Source organism: Balaenoptera musculus, chromosome 17, assembly GCF_009873245.2.
Source record: "Balaenoptera musculus isolate JJ_BM4_2016_0621 chromosome 17, mBalMus1.pri.v3, whole genome shotgun sequence".
Lineage (NCBI taxonomy): Eukaryota > Metazoa > Chordata > Mammalia > Artiodactyla > Balaenopteridae > Balaenoptera > Balaenoptera musculus.
Window position 1 is genome coordinate 56,028,057 of NC_045801.1, and position 21,252 is coordinate 56,049,308.

Below are 21,252 nucleotides of genomic sequence, written 5' to 3' on the forward strand. Positions count from 1 at the left end.
CAGGTTTGGAACCAGAGAAATAACTGATAATCTAATATAATACCAAACTATTTTTACAGAAAACACGATAGTCACTACCTCCATCATTGAAAACCAACACGAAGGAAAATATTCTATTTTATTAGCAGCAAATAAAATAGGCCAGAGAGAGATTTTAGAAACCATGTGGACTCATCCTTTATCTTGTAGATAGAGAAACAGGCCCAAATTGATAAATTATACATGTCACTATCACACCAACGGTTTCAGGAAGAACTGGAAATAAGAATCCATGTTTCCTAATTATTTACCTCACAGTCATAATAAAGGGAATTTAGGTAGAAACAGGTTCACAGTGTATAGTTATGAATCAAATACAACACTACATCAAACTAAGGAATACACAAGCTTCCCTTCGTCTTAAAATATGTGGCAGGATGCCACAGCTAAGTCCAGGTGAGGACGTGGGGTCTGACCATTTGAACTCGTGGCCTGTCACTACTTACTTGCCTGCATTGATCTATACGTGATGGCACTCCGGAGAAGTGAGAAAAGTGCTTGCTTATTGTGGGTGTACTGAAATGATGCAGAAGACAATGCAAGGCATAGAAAAACATTCTCTGAGCTTCCTGGACTGGACAGAGGAAGGAGTCCAGACAGAGGCTGAAAGAGTGGTTCCCTTGGGGCCGGGTAGGTTGTGAAGATGGGCGGCTCTGTGGCAGGGCCCAGGTAACAGCTTGTTGCACAGACATGGGAAAGAGCCTTCTCCCCATTGGAAAGGAATCCAGCACCGCTCTGACACCTCAAGGGTCAGTGGCTATGGGACCTTCACGAACAGTGCTTCTGTCTTTGGTATGAGGGTTCCTTGTTTGCATTAGCAAGGGGTAGTCTCACAGGCAGTAGGAGCCCATGCAGGAAGCCTTGAGGTGAAGCAATAGGTATCAGGTACAAGCAGAACACAGCACACACTGATGACTCCCAGGCATTTGGATATGGATGTTAATATGATTTTATTTGTCAACAATCTGATGAAGTCTACAGACTTTAGGGTACTCCAAACACACACACACACACACACACACACACACACACACAAATACAACTGAAGCAAGCATAATTTTTCAGGGGAGGTTAACAGCCCACCTTCTTCTCATCCCTTCACCTGACTGAAAATCATTAAAATAGAAGGCCACTCACACTGGCTAATGGACATGGAATATCCCTCAGGTGTGGTTGGGCAATCCATGCAAAACCAAATCCGTCAAGACTACCACTGCTCTAAGGTGATGTTGTAATTCAGGATTTATTGCACATTCCAGGCATTGCGTGAGAACTGGTGATGGAAGGAGAGCTAAGTCGTGTTCACTGTCCTTGATTGACTCGGAAGAAAAGGGATCTGTTGGAAAGTATCATATCAGGCACGCTAACCTCAGGGAATTTATCAATATAAATACAGATGGTTCATGATTTTTCACCTTTCAGTGGTGTGAAAGAGATACACATTCAGTAGAAACTGTACTTCAAATTTTGAATTTTGATCTTTTCCCCAGGCTAGTGATATGCATTTTGATACTCTCTCATGTTGATAGGCAGGGCAGCAAGCCTCATCTCTGTCAGCCACGGGATCAAGAGGGGAAACAACCAATATATTTACAACCCTCTGTACCTACACAACCATTCTGTTTTTCACTTTCAATACAGTATTCAATAAATTACACGAGATATTACATACTTTATTATAAAATGGGCTTTATGTTAGATGAATTTGCCCAACTATAAGCTAATGTAAGTGTTCTGAGCACATTTAAGGTAGGCTAGGCTAAGCTATGATGTTTGGTAAGGTAGATGTATTCAGTGCATTTTTGACATGATGTTTTTGACTTATGATGAGTTTACCAGCATGTAACCCTATCATAAGTCAAGGAAGGTCTGTAACAGATTATAAAACAAATGTTTCCACCTAGAAAAAGGAAGATCTAATACCACTTTCTTGGTGAATAACTTTCTTGCTCAGGGGGAAAGAATATTAACAATAGGGTGGCAGGAGCAGCAAGGATGAGGACAGCAGTCTTGGTGGGAGAAGAACAGGTAGACCCTGTGTCCTCCTTTACTTCTGTCCTAGGGAGGGCAGCCTTCTGTGCTGCAGCCTCAGAGCAGTTTGCACAAATTCAGTTCAAGTCAATGATCATTATTCAGGATATTTAGGGAATGTGGAGTTATTCCTTGAGAGGCATAATCTGACCTGTACTTCCTAAGCTGGGAAAGGTTTTTAAAAAATCAAAACTTAAAAAAAATTTTTTAAGTTTTTTAAAAAAATGGATTTAAAAAAAAATCATACTCTTTGATTCAGATTTGGCCAAAATATTACTAGAACAGAAATCAGAAAACCACTGACTACAGAAAAGGAGGATATTTAGGTCTTACTTAAACAGTGGAATTAACAAATGTTGAATATTTTCTATCTGGTAAATATGTTTGGGAAAATTATGTTCCATTTGAATAATTCAGTGGACAATAATCTGAGATGGAAAATATAATAACAATAATAATAGCAGACTGTTTTTTCAGTAGTTATTAATTGCCAGACACCGTGTTTAGCACTTTCTGTGCAAACCTCATCTTCTTTCTCTTCTGTGAAGTATTAACAAAAGTATAAACTAAAACTCAGGGAGGTTAAATATTTTGCCTGAAGTTCCTCAGCTCATCAATACCATGGTCAAAGTTCAAAGCTAGGTGTCTGTGGCTCCAAGTCTATGTTCTTTAACCATGATGCCAGAATGCCTCTCCCAGAAATCAAGATGAAATTATTAGTTTCTTTTAGAGTCTTTCTATGTAAAAATAAGATAAATAAATGCATAGTTAAAACCATTAACCTGAACTTGTAAAGCCTGAGAAACCTACCCTACCTAAACTCTCATGCCCTCAATGTTTTAAAAAGATTACCTTTTGGAATCTTCAGCTTTTGGAGCTGAAGATTTAAGAAGCAAAACAGCCAAACCATGACTAATCTATCACCTGTATGGGGCAGATTTGTCAGAAAATTCTTGCTCAATGTACTAAAGAAAAGGAATAAAATCTAAGATTCTGAGACCAGAGGAGCTGACTAAGAGAAATGGAAGGTCTAGTAAGTTTTAGCTTAGCATTTGTAGATGAGAAGTATGTTTAAGTATCAGTGGAGAATATTGTTACATGTTATGAATTTGGGAAATTTTCACATTTACACAGTGTAGAGAAGTCATGGAAAGATGCTTCCAGCACTAAGCAGGGCTCTGAGGCTCATAAAACAGAATTTGTCATTTAAGAGACTGGGGAACCGAGGTGCCGTTGACAACAGAGGTGACCAGGTCTTGTCTGTGGTTGTCCCAGATCTGACTGCCCTCTGGAGTGTGGTGTGGATTTGCTCTTAGCAATCGCTATAGACCGTTTGGAATCCTATAGACAAAATGAAAGGAAAACTAAAGTCACTAGTCTAAACCTGCTCTGAGCAGAATTGTTGATGAGATTTGACATTTAATAAAATGAATATAATGAATCCAGTCCAGCACCAGATGCAAACATGACTCTTGCTGACAGAAAGAGACTCATTTAAGCCTTATGGCAAAGAATTATACCTTCCTTATTTTGTGATATGAGCACTTCTTTGCATACCCTGCAAAACTTATTGATCTAATTTTGGTCATGGGCAGTTTTCAAACACTTTTTTAAATTGACAGTTTTGCCAAATAAATTGTATGCAGAGCCCTAATATGTACAACAGATCAATGCCAAACCCTTCTGCGTGTGCAGGCAGTCCCAGAATCCCATGCATGATTCCATTTGCCTTTCCCATGTTCCAGGAAGGCTCTAGAGGACACCTTTAACTCACTTCCTATCTGCTGCTGATAGCCACCTTCATGAGAGACCCGTGGGGTTGGGACCCAGATTTCTGAGGAGGAGACTCCAGATGGCTGGGGCTGGCTTCTCTGATGTGGTGAAATGAGGTTGGTTCTGAGAGGGTTGGAAAACTGAACTGAAAACAGTTGCAGCTACTGGAACCTACTGCTGCTGGTGGTCTGAAGGAATATTGCTGGGGTCGTGCTGATAGGAACAAAAAACATGACATTTGAGTAAAGCTATGAGGAAGTTAGGGAATGAGCCAGTCATTTAAGCAGATCAATCAGGAAGTTGAAACCATATTCCAAGCATGTGATGATGTGACTTGCAATGGGGACGGCAAGAAGTCGTGGGATTTGGGATTTAGTTCTAGAGTTACTGATGGGTGATTGAATTGAAAGAAGGAGAGAGCTAAGGGTGATTTAAAACTTTTTGGTCTTAGATTTTAGAGAGATACATGTTATTAAGTGACATTACATCTAAGCTATGCTATACAATTGTCTGATTTTATAAATTCACTGGAAAATTGAACAGGGTATGAAAATCAACTAAACTGGCTAGTTTATTTATTTAGAAAACATTAGAGACATTCTTCTTGGCCAAGATGGAGTAGCAGGGGTCAGATTTACTTCCCACCTGAAACAATAGAAAACCACACACATTATATGAAACAGTGGTTTTTAAGACACAGGACTTCAGAAAAATAGAACAGTAATCCCTAAGAGAAGGGAAACAATAAGGTGAGCTCATTCACTGCCCCAGTCTGTTCATGTACTCAGGGGGTACCAACACCAGCTCAGCAGCATGCCCTCTACTCAGAAGTCTGAATCTCAGCTTCATGGGACACCTCCTCAAACCTTTTAAATTGTAAAACCCCAGTCTTCTTCCTTTGCTCCTGCAGCTATAGGGGTAGTAGCTAAATCCTGCTGTTGACTATCTCTGTGTTATCTCTGTGTGACTCTTTTAGTTCTCTACTACCAGCTTCAACAATTCCTTATCTTAAAATCTCTCTGCTGTGTGATTTCTACTTGTTCTGACTGGTATAGGATGCCTACTATGTGTCAAACGATATACTAGGTCATTTATACTTAAGTCTTAGAGAAGTTAAATAATTTCCCCAAGATTATGGAGATGCTAATAGCACATCCAGGATTCAAGTCTACCTCATCGTAAAGGCTTTGTTCTAAATCACTAAGTAACACTGCAGCTGGATAAAAGGCTTTGAAAGTAAGGTAAGGCTTTCGGCATTACTTCTGAGATTGTGCCTAAGCCAGGATTATTTCTAATTATGTGTTACTTTTTACTACAAAAGATGTTGAAGGCTAGAAAAGGTTAGACAAGGAACGGAAGAATAACTTAATCTCAATAATTCTATAACTATTATTTCAATGCCTATAGTAAATTATTGGGACTTTCTGTTTATTTTTTGGCAATGGTAACCCTTGAATACCAAGCACAAATTTATCAAATGTGAAACTTAGGAGCTCTTACATGCAAGCTGTAATATCTTGTGTTTGGCAATCTTTATTTTATCTATTCCCTTGAGGAGAGTCTAAAATGTGTTTCAAAATAGTAAAGTCCTGGTAAGCCCCCAGCTTGCAATAGAACAGTTCAGGTCAGCACAATTTTCAGTCTAGATTCCAGCTCCTTTCTTCCCTTGCAGTACTACCCTTCATTTTGGGTTCATTTGTTTGTTTCCTAGAGAGTTACCATTTCCTGTACAAATGTAGGAATACAGAGAGGCAGCATGTTGTTCGGATGGCTATCAGCATCTCAAGTCTCTATTCCCAGCACCCACCTCCATTCCCACTACTTAAGGATTGGCAAAGAGAAAAAGATATGCCCTCTCCTACCTTAGGACCTCGAATACATGTTCTTAAAGAACAATGTTATAAAGATGGAGATATGAATTATCTAAATGAACTTGTATTCATACTATACTACATGTGCAGATTAGATAAAAAGAAAATTTGAGACTTTACTTCTAGCCATGGTGTAGTGACAAGGATCTGGACTTACCTTTGCACCATAAATGGCTAGAATACTGGACAAAGTATATGAAGCAGCTATTTTTATATATTGAATTTACAGGAAATACAGGGCCATGATGTTTTAGAGAAGGTAAACACTTGAGGGGAAATCCCACCATTGTCCCAGTCTTCTGCCTGGGGACACTTCCCCAATGGGAGTGCATGGAGGGGAATCACAAAAAGAGTACAGTGGTCTCACTGAGTTGAGAAGACAGAGATGGGAAGGTAGGGAGTTTGAGGCAGCTGGAAGATGTGGGGCAGGGTTCTGGTGAGGAAAGATTTACAGAAAAAAAGGGCTCTAGAAATCTGCTTTAAAGTTCTTCTTCATTCTTGGCAAAATCCTCAGCTGCTCATGCATAGAATAAAACTTCAGAGGCCAGGGAAAGAATGACCAGAGGGTTGTAAACTGACAACTCACAGAGCTCACACAGGGCAGGGAGTTGTTTAAGCTCTTGCCAGAATGGAGATCTTTGGTATTCAATTATGGGTCAGAGAGACCCCAGAAAGGTCTTCTCTTGGTACTAGAGCTAAACTATCCCCAGAATACAGGTGAGGTTAGACCCACTTTAACAAAGGTTAAAAAAATCCTTGGAAGGATCAAGCTGATCTGCCAGTAACTTAAATTTCTGTGAGAACAAAGATCAATACTCTTTGAAGGAAAACAACATTCAGATACTCAACAATGTTACATTCATTATGTCCATGCATCCAATCAAAAATTATTAAACACAACAAGAAAAAGGGATGGAAAATGAGATCCATAGTGAGGAAAAAAAATCTGTCAGTAGTAACAGACCCAGAGATAACAGAGATGAGGCAACTAGCAGACACAGAATTTAAGATTGCTTTAAAACATATGAATACTGGCATACCTTGGAGATATTGTGGGTTTGCTTCCAGATCACCACAATAAAGAAAATATCTCAATAAAGTGAGTCACACACTTTTCTTCATTTCCTAATAAATATAAAAGTTAAATTTACACTATACGGTAGTCTATTAAGTGTGCAATAGCATATGCCTAAGAAAACAATACCTTAATTAAAAAATAATGCCATTGAAAAAAAGGCTCCAATAGATTTTCTCAATGAAGGATTGCCATAAAACTTTAATTTGTAAAAACAAAAAGTACAGTATCTGCAAAGTGCAATAAAGCAAAGCACAATAAAATGAGGTATGCCTGTATGCTGAAACGCTAAATGATTTAATGAAAACCTGAGCATAATGAGATAAATGGAAAATAAAACTTCTGGCAATGAAAAGTACAACATCTGAAATTAACATTTGCAGGATAGTTTAAGAACAGTTTAGAAACTGCAGAAGAAAAGATTAGTGAACTTGAAGACATAGCAATAGAATCTATCCAGATTGAAGCATGGAGAGAAATGAAGACTGGAAACTGCTTTTGGCTACAGAGAGCTCCCAAGTTTAAACACCTTTCAGGAAGGCGGAGCAGCCACAATCCAATGACTGTTTGATATAAGGGTACAGTCATGCCAGGATGGGATCACAGCTGTGAGTTTTTAGAAGCCTACACCCCTGAAGCTGGGATGGATGTGTGCCTCAGTCCTAAAAGGGGGATAAAGCATACCTTTTATTTTAAACAATCTTAGAATTGACTATGGAGGAGTACAAAAAAACTCTGATTTATGCAAATCCATTATGTGAAAAACCACGTAAAAATACACAATGGTCTTCTATGCTTATTTTCCACAAAAAGGCTTCCTCTGAATGCTCAAAATATTTTTAAAATTGATTTTTATTGGAGTATAGTTGATTTAAAATGCTGTGTTAGTTTCTGCTGTATGGCAAAGTGAATCAGTTATACATATACATGCATCCACTTTTTTAGATTCTATTCCCATATAGGTCATTACAGAGTATTGAGTAGAGTTCCCTGTACTACATGGAAGGTCTTTTTTTTTTCCTTTGTTTATTTTTTATACAGCAGGTTCTTATTAGTTACCTATTTTATTTTATTTTATTTTTTAACATTTTTATTTATTTATTTATTTATTTTTGGCTGTGTTTGTTGGGTCTTTGTTTCTGTGCGAGGGCTTTCTCTAGTTGCGGCGAGCGGGGGCCACTCTCCATCGCAGTGTGTGGGCCTCTCACTATCATGGCCTCTCTTATTGCGGAGCACAAGCTCCAGACGTGCAGGCTCAGTAATTGTGGCTCACGGGCCTAGTTGCTCCGCGGCATGTGGGATCTTCCCAGACCGGGGCTCGAACCCGTGTCCCCTGCATTGGCAGGCAGATTCTCAACCACTGCGCCACCAGGGAAGCCCCCTAGTTACCTATTTTATACCTATTAGTGTATATATGTCAATTCCAACCTCCCAATTTATCCCACTACCATCACGCCCCACTCCAGCTTTCCCCCTTTGGTGTCCATACGTTTGTTCTGTACATCTGTGTGTCCATTTCTGCCTTGCAAACCAGTTCATCTGTACCACTTTTCTAGATTCCACATATATGTGTTAATATATGATATTTGTTTTTCTCTTTCTAACTTACTTCACTCTGTATGACAGTCTCTAGGTCCATCCACGTCTCTAAAGATGACCCAATTTCATTCCTTTTTATGGCTGAGTAATATTCCATTGTATATATGTACCACAACTTCTTTATCCATTCGTCTGTCGATGGACATTCAGGTTGCTTCCATGACCTGACTATTGTAAATAGTGCTGCAATGAACATTGGGGTGCATGTGTCTTTCTGAATAATGGTTTTCTCTGGGTATACGTCCAGCAGTGGGATTGCTGGGTCATATGGTAGTTCTATTTTTAGTTCTTTAAGGAACCTCCATACTGTTCTCCATAGTGGCTGTATCAATTTACATTCCCACCAACAGTGCAAGAGGGTTCCCTTTTCTCCACACCCTCTCCAGCATTTGTTGTTTGAAGATTTCTGATGATGCCCATTCTAACTGGTGTGATTTGCATTTCTCTAATGATTAGTGATGTTGAGCAGCTTTTCATGTGCCTCTTGGCCATCTGTATGTCTTCTTTGGAGAAATGTCTATTTAGGTCTTCTGCCCATATTTTGATTGGGTTGTTTCTTTTTTGAATATTGAGCTGCATGAGCTGTTTATATATTTTGGAGATTAATCCTTTGTCTGTTGATTCATTTGCAAATATTTTCTCCCATTCTGAGGGCTGTCTTTTCATCTTGTTTATAGTTTCCTTTGCTGTGCAAAAGCTTTTAAATTTCATTAGGTTCCATTTGTTTATTCCATTACTCTAGGAGGTGGGTGAAAAAAGATCTTGGTGTGATTTATGTCAAAGAGTGTTCTTCCTATGTTTTCCTCTAAGAGTTTTATAGTGTCTGGTCTTACATTTAGGTCTTTAATCTATTTTGAGTTTATTTTTGTGTATGGTGTTAGGGAGTGTTCTAATTTCATTCTTTTACATGTAGCTGTCCAGTTTTCCCAGCACCACTTATTGAAGAGACTGTCTTTTCTCCATTGTATATCCTTGCCTCTTTTGTCATAGATTAGTTGACTATAGGTGCATGGGTTTATCTCTGGGTTTCTATCCTGTTCCATTGATCTATATTTATGTTTTTGTGCCAGTACCATATTGTCTTGATTACTGTAGCTTTAAAGTATAGTCTGAAGTCAGGGAGTCTAATTCCTCCAGCTCCATTTTTTTCCCTCAAGATTGCTTTGGCTATTCAAGGTCTTTTGTGTCTCCATACAAATTTTAAGACTTTTTGTTCTAGTTCTGTAAAAAAAAGTCATTGGTAATTTGATAGGGATTGCACTGAATCTTTAGATTGCTTTGGGTAGTATAGTCATTTTCACAATATTGATTCTTCCAATCCACGAACATGATATATCTCTCCATCTGTTTGCGTCATCTTTGATTTCTTTCATCAGTGTCTTATACTTTTCTGAGTACAGTTCTTTTACCTCCTTAGGTAGGTTTATTCCTAGATATTTTATTCTTTATGTTGCAATGGTGAATGGGATTGTTTCCTTAATTTCTCTTTCTGATGTTTCATTGTTAGTGTATAGGAATACAAGAGATTTCTGTGCATTAATTTTGTATTGTGCAACTTTACCAGATTCATTGATTAGCTCTAGTAGTTTTCTGGTGGCATCTTTAGGATTATCTATGTATAGTATCACGTCATCTGCAAACAGTGACAGTTTTCTTTTTTCTTTTCCAATTTGTATCCCTTTTATTTCTTTTCCCTCTCTGTTTGCCATGGCTTAGAGGAAATGCTTTCAGTTTTTCACCATTGAGAATGATGTTTGCTGTGGGTTTGTCGTATATGGCCTTTATTATGTTGAGGTACGTTCTCTCCAGCACTGGAGACTACAGGCTCTTTGGTGGGTCTAATGGTGAACTCTGGGAGGGCTCACGCCAAGGAGTACTTCCCAGAACGTCTGCTGCTTGTGTCCTTGTCCCCACAGTGAGCCACACCTGCCCCCCTTCTCTGCAGGAGACCCTCCAACACTAGCAGGTAGGTCTGGTTCAGTCTCCTGTGGGGTTACTGCTTCTTCCCCCTGAGTCCTGATGCGCACACTATTTTGTGTGTGCCCTCCAAGAGTGGAGTCTCTGTTTCCCCCAGTCCTGTCAAAGTCCTGTAATTAAATCCCTCTAGCCTTCAAAGTCCGATTCTCTGGGAATTCTTCCTCCCGTTCCTGGATCCCCAGGTTGGGAAGCCTGTCGTGGGTCTCTGAACCTTCACTCCAGTGGGTGGACTTCTGTGGTATAATTGTTCTCCAGTTTGTGAGTCACCCACTCAGTGTTTATGGGATTTGATTTTGTTATGATTGTGCCCCTCCTACCATCTCATTGTGGCTTCTCTTTTGTCTTTGGATGTGCGGTATCTTTTTTGATGAGTTCCAGTGTCTTCCTGTTGATGATTGTTCAGCAGTTAGCTGTGATTCTGGTGCTCTCGCAAGAGGAAGTGAGTACACGTCCTTCTACTCTGCCATCTTGAACCAATCTCCCAGAAGGTTCTTATTAGTTATCTATTTTATATTTGGTAGTGTGTGTATGTCAGTCTTAAAGTTTGTAAAATGAATTTACACATGACCATAAATTATTTAAAACAAAGCTGCTTTTCTTGATAAATAAGCTATAAGAGAACAGGGATTTTTTTGTTATTGTTATTTTGGTTTATTGTACCCCAAGTATCTAGAGTGATGCTGGGTATACTTAGAAGTGCTAGGTAAATGTTGAATGAAGGCTGAATAAATCAATAAATGAATTGAGTTCTATTACACATGAAATAGAATTTCCTATTTCTTTCCTCAAGGTGGTGCTGTGTACAGTATAAATGGTCACTTAAGCAATATCATTATTTTCTAATATTGCCTTGATATCTGATCAGTTTCCTTTTATTATGTGTCCTTTTTTTTTTTAAAAGGCTTCTCATCTTTCCATACTCTTAATCTTTTAAATTTATTTTCTTTCCTGGAAGAGGCTTTACAAGATTGTCAGAGGTGTTGGCTTTCTTGTCTTTTCCTCCCACCATTTATCTCTACCAAACTGTACAAGCAAATCTCCCTTTGAACCCTTCTTGAAAGATATTACATATACTGTTTCATTTCTACCTACTATGTCTATCATTTATCATAGAAGGATTTATCTGAAAAACTTTGATACATTCAATGCTAAGTTTTCCATTTCTCCGTCCATTGTTTTTTTCTAGCTGTTTATTGTCCAGTATTTTTTTTTCTGCTTCAACTTTAAACTAACTACTCCTTTATAAAGTAATGGTTTTATTGAGATATAATAAGCATAGAATAACGTCACATATTAAATTATGTAATTTGATATGTTTTGGAATATACATACACCTGTGAAACCATCACCACAATCAAGATAATGAGCATAGCCATTGTTCTTAAGTCTCCTTGCTTCCCTTAGTAATCCCTCCCCACTCTCTCCCTCCCAACTCATCCCACAATCAAAAGGCAACCTCTGATCTGCTTTCTGTCACTATAATTTAGTTTTTATTTTCTAGAGTTTCAAGTAAATGGAATCATACACCATTTACTCTTTTTCTTCTGGCTTCTTTCACTCATCATAAATACGTGTATCAGTCATTCATTTGTTTTTATTATTGTGTAGTATTTCATTACATGGATATACCACAATTGGTTTATTCTTTCATTTTTTATGTACTCTGGGGTCCTTTTGAGCTTTTGGCTATTACAAATAAAGCTGCTGTAAACATTTGTGCCATAGACTTTTGCATGGATGCTTTCATTTCTCTTGAGTGAATATCTAGGAGTGGAATTACTAAATCATATGGTAAAAGAATGCTTAACTTTTAAAGAAACTGTCAAATTATTTTCCAAAGTGGATGTACTATTTAATATTCCTACCAGCAGTGTATGAGAGTTTCAGTTTCTTCACATCTTTGCCAACACTTGGTATAATCAGTCTTTTTAATTTAGCTATTCTGATATGTGTATAATGATGACTGATCACTTTTTAAGACCAATTTCTTATGTTTAGATACATTTTCAGTTTTTTATGAATTCCATAAAATTTCATATATACTGACATTATCATTAGACATAATGAAAAAAATGTATGAATGAAGAAAAATATGCCTTTTAAAAATGGAAGGAGTGTGGTTATTCTTAAAAAGATTGACTCTAGATACAATAAGATCCATGTATCATTAACCTCTAATATAGGAGAGACTAGCATAGGTGTAGGAGGAATAACTTGAGAGATATCATGACACCATTTCTTCATTCTCCTCTACCTCTTTGATATCTCCTTCTCTCAGGAGTCCTCAAATGACACCATTTATTCCCTTTAGCTCTTCAAAGTTTTTCTGTCTTTTAAAACCAAGTATGGCTGGGGAAATGGCTACTTTAAGGTCACTTGTCTCCTAACACTGGATGAGTTCACATCTTAAGAGTTCTTATGAGGAAGGAATGCAGATGGGTCAGATAGGGACTGAGATGTCTGGGGGCTGCAGGCTACTGATCTAACTCCCACCCTCAGGGGAGTCTCTCTTCTCTTTGCCCTCTACAAAACTGTAAAGATTCAGCTTACTCAAGTGCGCAAATTCCCGACTGAGCTCTGGGAAGCACAAAAGTGCACTGTGCCCACTCCACCTCTGAGTATACACTGGCTTAGCAAAGTATTGTGACTTCTTTCACAATATTCATGCAAAATGTATATACCAAGCACACATTTATATTAATGCAAATATAAAACATTTCAATTAAACATAACAAATGTAAGCCAGTATTTGTAAGCTACATGAGCACAGAGAATATCTTAATTTATCGTTTTTCCCTCCTCCTCTCATTCTCCCCTCTCAATGTCTGGCATGTGGTGTGCATGTGTGTGTGTGGGGGGCGGGCGGGAGGGGGACATCAAAAGTAAAATCATTTAAAATGCACCACATAGTGTTTTGAAGTTAATAAAATGAGAACCAATAATTTGACAGAGTTTAGCAATGGCTGCCATGTCACCTGGGTCACCTTGATCAAGCTATCAAACATTTCTATGCCTTCATCTGTAAAACAGGGATAATGATTGTACCCAAATCATAGAGTTCTTGTGACGATTAAACGATTTATTCTACAGAAAGCTCTTAGAACATTGCTTAGTACATAGTAAACACTAAGTAAGTATTAGATATAGTTAAGGAAGTAGACTCCAAAAATATTGTTTCTCAAAACTAAAGAAAATACAAGACAAAGGAATAGATAAATGGATATTCCAGACTCAAACCATTGATGAAATTAAAATCTTCCCTTTCTCAAAATTAATTTTAATCACTATTAGTGGTTAATTTTGAGACAGGACAGATTTTAATAACTTTTCAATAATATTCCTATTTTTGACTCTATTGATCTACAGTTCCCATTAGCATTTATAACCTATTTCCTAATAACAGTCTTCTGCTTATGTATTGTGACTTTATTGTTGAACTTGATCTATGCCCTTAGCCCTTTGCGATGTTACTATAGTTAGATACCTTGCTTTCCTCCCAACCTCTTAATGCAATTAATTCCTTCAACATAGATCTTTGTTAATTAGGACACAGATAGGCTAAAACTCTTGTAAAATGGAGACATTTATAAATCTTCTATTATCTAAATTAACGTTTCTCAATTCTGGGGTATCTGTTAGAAATTAGGACCTCTGCAGTGAGTGAGGGCATAAACTGGGGCCAAGAACCTGCACTTTCAAAAGAGTTTGCAGTATAGATAGATATGTGTAAGCACGGTGTTGAATGAAATAATTTTTATTAATTAGGATTATGACATTTTTGCTGCTTTCACAGAATTCTAGCATTGGAAGAGGGCTTGGAAATTTTCTACCCCTTCTAAATTTTTTAATCTAGAGAAGGCACCTAAATTTCCCAAATTCTCACAGTGTAAAGAGCAGAAGTAAGGCTAAAGCAGCTTGATTCCCAGTGCTCTTTACAATATATCATATTCTCCTTACCATTTTAATGTAATTTTGAGGTCAGTTTCATTATTGTTAAATCAACGTATTTTGGGAAAAATTAATATTTTTAATTTATTAGTTTTTCACTCTTTTGGGAACAGGAATAATTGTTAAGTAAGAAGCAGAGTTAATTAAACATATTGACTGTAAGGAAGAAACTGAACTAAAATTCACATATTTGTATTCCTTTTTTGAATGAATAAACATGTATAAGAAAACATCATAATTATTATAGTTATCATCATCATCATTATCATCAATTCTTGGTTAAGTCACTAAATTGATTTAATTAATTAATCTCAATCTTTGAAAACTTTAAGAGTTCTCTAAGACCCGTGAGAAATATAATTGCTGATGAAATGTCAAAATAATATCAAGCAAACTAGTTGAGTCAGAGGACACTGGAAAACGGTTTTAACCTAGTCCCATAAATGCAATTTCCCAGTCCAGGCAATTACTTAAAATTCAGCAAAAATCTGAAACTATATAGTAGTTAGAAGGACTAACCCTATAAGAAAGGCGGATGTAAGAGTGAAGATATTTTGAAGATATTCTCTCAGATTTCTCTTGTTTAGAGCTACACCACTGAGCATCTACTATGGAGGGGGTTTTAGTACGAGGTAAAATCTGAGAAATGAAGGTTCAGAGTGGAAAAGACCTATTTCACCTCAATTATGATCTTTACTTCATTGATTCAGGGCCAACTTATCTATTAGTCATAGTGGCACAGATCAAATGGTTCACAATACTTTTAGAGACCCATTAAAATTTTTAAATTTTGTTAAATCATAAGAAAAAGAATGAAGTTTTAGGGTCATAAAAGTGTTTTAAATTTTTTCTCACATCAGAAAAGAATAACATTTTTAAGGCCTTTACAACTTATTAAATTTGCCTAAAATAATAAAATATTTAGTTATATAAAAATAATTTTTAATGTTGTTATTATTTTGTGGGAAGGACCTATGAAGGCAAAAAGTATGAGAGACCATGAAGGTCATAATGTTGCCCTGCATTGATCCATTGACTTTCTTTCTTTCTTTTTTTCTTCCAGTTTTACTGAGATATAATTGACATACAACATTGTATAAGTTTAAGGTGTACAGCATAATGATTGGACAACATACAACATAAAGTGATTACCACTATAAGTTTAGTGAACTTCCATTATCTCATATAGATACACTACAGAAATTGAAAAAACTCTTTTCCTTTGCGATGATAACTCTTAGGATTTACTCTCTTGAAACTTTCATGTTTAACATACAGCAGTGGTAATTATACTTAGCATGTTACATATTACATCCCCAGTACTCACTTATCTTATAACTAGAAGTTTGCACCTTTTGACTGCCTTCATCCAGTTCCCCATTCCTCCCAACTCCTGCCTCTGGTAACCACAGATCTCATATCATTTTCTACAAGTTTGTTTTTGAAGTATAATTGACCTAAAACACTATGTTAGTTCCTGGTACACAACATAGAGAATCAATATTTCTATACATTTCAAAAAGATCACCATGATGTCTAGTTACTATTTGTCACCATACAAAGATATTACATAGTTATTGACTATATTCCCAACACTGTACATTTCATACCCATGACATTTATTTTATAACTGAAAGTTTGTACCTGTTAGTCTCCTCATCTATTTCTCTCCTTCCCCAACCCCTCCCTTCTGGCAACCATCTGTTTGTTCTCTGTATCTATGACTCTGTTTCTGTTTGGTTATGTTTGTTCATTTGTTTTGTTTTTAAAATTCCACATATGAGTAAAATCTTATGGCAATTGTCTTTTTCTGTCTGCCTTATTTCACTTAGCATAATAATCTCCAGGTCCATCCATATTGTCTAAAATGGCAAGATTCCATTCATTTTTATGGCTGAGTTATATTCCATTATATAAATAGATAGATATGGAAGCAACCTAAGTGCCCATCTATAGGTGAATGGAGGAATAAGATGTGCTCTATATCTAGATAGGTAGATAGATATAGAGATAGAGATATATAGATCTCTTTTTGCTGTCTTTTTGTTTGTTTTTGTTTTTGTTTTCTCTTTCGCTTTCTTCTCTTCTTCCTCTTTTTAAATTGAAGTATAATTGATTTACAATATTGTGTTAGCTTCAGGTGTACAACACAGTGATTCAGTTTTATATATTTTTTTCAGAATCTTTTCCATTATAGGTTATTATAAAATATGGAGTATAGTTCCCTTTGCTATACAGTAGGTCCTTGTTGGTTATCTATTTTGTATATAGTAGTGTGTATATGTTAATCCCAACCTCCTAGTTTATTCCTCCCCCACCTCCCTTTCCCTTTTGGTAATCATAAGCCTCACACTGGTCAGAATGGCCATCATCAAAATGTCTACAAATAATAAATCCTGGAAATGGTGTGGAGAAAAAGGAACCCTCCTACACTGTTGGTGGGAATGTAAATTGGTACAGCCTATGGAGAACAATATGGATGTTCCTTGGAAAACTAAAAATAGAGCTACCATGTGATCCTGCAATCCTGCCCCTGGGCATATATCCAGAGAAAACCATAATTCAAAAAGATAAATGTACCCCAATGTTCATTGCAGCACTATTTACAGTAGAAAAGCGATGGAAACAACCTAAATGCCCATCAACAGATGAATGTATAAGGAAGATGTGGTATATTTATACAATGGAATATTACTCAGCCATAAAAAATGAAATAATGCCATTTGCAGCATTATCTCATGGATGGATCTAGAGATTATCATACTAAGTGGAGTAAGCCAGACAAAGAAAGACAAATATCATGATACTGCTTATATGTGGAATCCAAAAAAAAAAAAGATACAAATGAACTTATTTTCAAAACAGAGAGAGACTCTCAGACATAGCTGTCTTTTTGATAATAGCCATTCTGACAGGTTTAAGGTGATATCTCATTGTGGTTTTGATTTGCATTTCCCTGATGACTAGTGATGTTGAGAATCTTTTCATGTGCCTGTTGGTCATCTGCATGTATTCTTTGGAAAAATGTCTATTCAGATCCTCTGCCTTCATTTTAATTGGATTGTTTGTTTTTCTGATGTTGAGTTGTATGAGTTCTCTGTATATTTTGGATATAAACTCCTTATTGGATATATTGTTTGCAAATATCTTCTCCCATTCAGCAGGCTGCCTTTTTGTTTGGTTGATAGTTTTCTTTGCTATGCAAAAACTTCTTAGTTTGATGTAGTCCCATTTGTTTATTTTTGCTTTTGGTTCTCTTGCCTGAGGAGACATCCAAAAAAACATTGCTAAGACTGATGTCAAAGAGTATACTGCCTATGTTTTCTTCTAGAAGTTTTATGGCTTCAGATCTTACATTTAAGTCTTTTTAATACATTTTGAGTTTATTTTTGTATATGGTGTGAGAAAGCAGTTCAGTTTGATTCTTTCGCATGTAGCTGTCCAGTTTTCCCAAAACCATTTATTGAAGAGACTGTCTATTCCCTACTGTATATTCTTACATCCTTTGTTGTAGATTAATTGCCCATATAAGTGTGAGTTCATTTCTGGGCTCTCTATTTTGTTCCATTGATCTATGTATCTGTTTTTGTGTCAGTATCATGCTGTTTAGATTACTGTAGTTTTATAGTGTAGTTTGAAATCAGGGAGTGTGATATCTCCAGCTTTGTTCTTCTTTCTTAAGATTGTTTGGCTATTCGAGTCTTTTGAATCTCCATGTAAATTTTAGAATTATTTGTTCTAGTCTGTGAAAAATGCCATTGGTATTTTGATAGGAATTGCATTGAATCTGTAGATTGCCTTGCAGAGTATGGTCATTTTAATAATATTAATTCTTCCAGTTCATGGGCACAGTATATCTTTCCATCTGTTTGTGTTGTCTTCAATTACTTTCGTCAGTGTCTTACAATTTTCTGAGTACAGGTCTTTTACCTCCTTAGTTAGACTTATTCCCAAGTATTTTATTCTTTTTGATGTAATTGTAAATGAGATTTCTTTCTTAATTTCTCTTTATGATAGTTAATTTTTAGTGTATAAAATGCAACAGATTTCTGTATATTAATTTTATTCTGCAACTTTACCAAATTCATTGATTAGTTCTAGTAGTTTTTTAATGGTGTCTTTATGATAGTCTAGGTATAGAATTATGTCATCAGCGAAGTGACAATTTTATTTCTTCCTTTCCAATTTGGATTTTTTTTTTCTTGTCTAATTTCTGTGGCTAGGACTTCCAATACTCTGCTGAATGAAAGTGGTGAGAGTGGGCATCCTTGTCTTGTTCCTGATCTTAAAGGAAATGCTTTCAGCATTTCACCATTGAGTACAATGTTGGCTGTAGGTTTGTCATATATGGCCTTTATTTTGTTGAGGTATGTTCCCTCTCTGCCCACTGTCTGGAGAGTTTTTATCATAAATGGATGTTGAATTTTGCCAAAAGCTTTTCTGTATCTATTGAGGTGATCATATTTTTTTTTTCTTTCAATTTGTTAATGTGGTGTATCATATTGATAAATTTGATGATGTTGAAAAATCCTTGCATCTCTGGGATAAATCCTCCTTGATTCTTTTAATGTATCATTGGATTTGGTTTGTTAATATTTTGTTGAGGATTTTTGTATCTATGTTCATCAGGGATATTCACCAGTAATTTTTTTTTTTTGTGATATCTTTGTCTGGTTCTGATATCAGGGTAATGCTGGTCTCATAGAATGAGTTCAGAAGCATTCCTTCCTCTGTAGTTTTTTGGAATAGTTTGAGAAGGATAGGTGTTAACTCTTCCTCAAATGTTTAGTAGAATTCACCTGTGAAACCATCTGGTCATGACTTTTACTTTTTGGGAGTTTTCTAGTTATGGATTCAGTTTCATGACTGGTAATTGGTCTGTTCATACTTTCTATTCTTCTTGGTTCAGTCTTGGAAGATTGTACATTTCTAGGAATTTGTCCATTTCTTCTAGGTTATCCATTTTATTGAGATATAGTTGTTCATAGTAGTCTCTTATGATCTTTTGTATTTTTGTGGTGTCAGTTGTTACTTCTTTTTCATTTCTGATTTTAATTATTTGGACCCTCTCTCACTTACATTTTTCTCACTTTTTTTTGATGAATTTGACTAAAGGTTTATCAATTTTGTCTATCTTTTCAAAGAACCCGCTCTTACTTTCATTGATCTTCTAAATATTTTTTTTTAGTTTCTATTTTATTTATTTCTGCTCTGATCTTTGTGATTTCTTTCCTTCTACTCACTTGGGTTTTGTTTGTTCTTCTTTTTCTAGCTCTTTTAGGTGTATGGTTAAGTTGTTCATTTGAGGTTTTTCTTGTTTCCTGAGGTAAGCTTGTGTTGCTATAAACGTATCTCTTAGAACTGTCTTTGCTGCTCTTGAATGAGGCATATAGCAAAGTGTAGAGAACTGCCGGAGAGACACCAGGGCTCTTTCTGAAAATGCTGGTGCTCGAATATTGGTTCCTCCTTGACGTCACTAATATCCAATGGATTTCTCTATGCGATTGCTTATTCAGGACATTAATTTTCTCTTTCTAATTTCAAACCTGAATGTCATGAAGTTCAAAAGTTAGAGTTTAAAATAAAAGTATTCTTAGACTTTTGTGGTTCTTTTGGCTGCCTTGGGTCTTCGTTGCTGTGCACAGGCTTTCTCTAGTTGCGGTGAGTGGGGGCTACTCTTTGTTGTGGTGTACAGGCTTCTCATTGTGGTGGCTTCTCTTGTTGCGGAGCACAGGCCCTAGAGCATGCGGGCTTCAGTAGTTGTGGCTTGTGAGCTCTAGAGCGCAGGCTCAGTAGTTGTGGCACACAGGCTTAGTTGCTCTGCGGCATGTGAGATCTTCCCAGACCAGGGATCAAACCCATGTTCCCTGCATTGGGAGGCGGATTCTTAACCACTGTGCCACCATGGAAGTCCAAAAGTATTCTTATTCTTATTTTAAACAGGTAATTTTAAAATAAAACAGAAATCTTAAAGCTGACAATCAGATAATATATAAGCATTGTCTTTTACAAACTTTAAGACTAGGGTACAATAAAAAATTGCAATTGTTTATTGCAGTCCTGCATTAAGAGAGCTCTTGACTAGGGACTCGGAAAATTTAGCAGATATTTAAATAGAGGTTTAAATAGAGGTGTTGTTTTTTTGGGGGAAGTTGAATACCACCCATTTCAATGTCAAAAATATAGCTTACTGCTTTCTTATCCATCTTTGGGGCACCTTGGGAAGAGCTGACTTGCTGATTACAACCCTTTTTACATATTATTTTTCAAACATATTTACTTCCCTCATAAGCCATAGACTGGTAATTTCAACTTAGCATCTTTATATAGTTTAATTATAATCTCCTTGTTTTAGAAAATACTTTATACTCTTTCTGAATTGAAGAATCTAGAGAACTAGACACTGGAGAATTAATTGCATTTAGCTACTGAAAGGCAGATTCCTATGAGTCCAAATCTATAAGAGACTGGCTTAAAGTCTGTGATTAGTAGACTTTTCAGAGGATCTATTTCATGATGCTTGAACATACATCATACAGTGATTATAAAACTTGTACACTTTCAATTTATTACAAACTGAAATGGTAATTTACATAGTGTTGATCAACATCACTGTCATCCACAAGAACAGTCTTTACTCTGAGGGTAAAGGCTTAAGAAAGGTTGTCACCACAAGGCAATGTCTTCCTCAGGCCAAATCAGCACTGGGACCACAAATGCTTTAAGAGTTCAGAGAAGAGAGGGGAATAAACTCAGGGTAGGAGCATTTGGGAACTGTTTCACAGAGGGGTGGATTGTAAATGAAAGAAGGATTTGGAGAAGGGAATTTGGGCAAAGGCAGTGATGTAACCACACGGAAGCATGAATGAATCATCAGTAATGACTGATGAGAAAAACGAATAATTGAATGGCAAGTTTTACAAACATGAGGGACAGGAA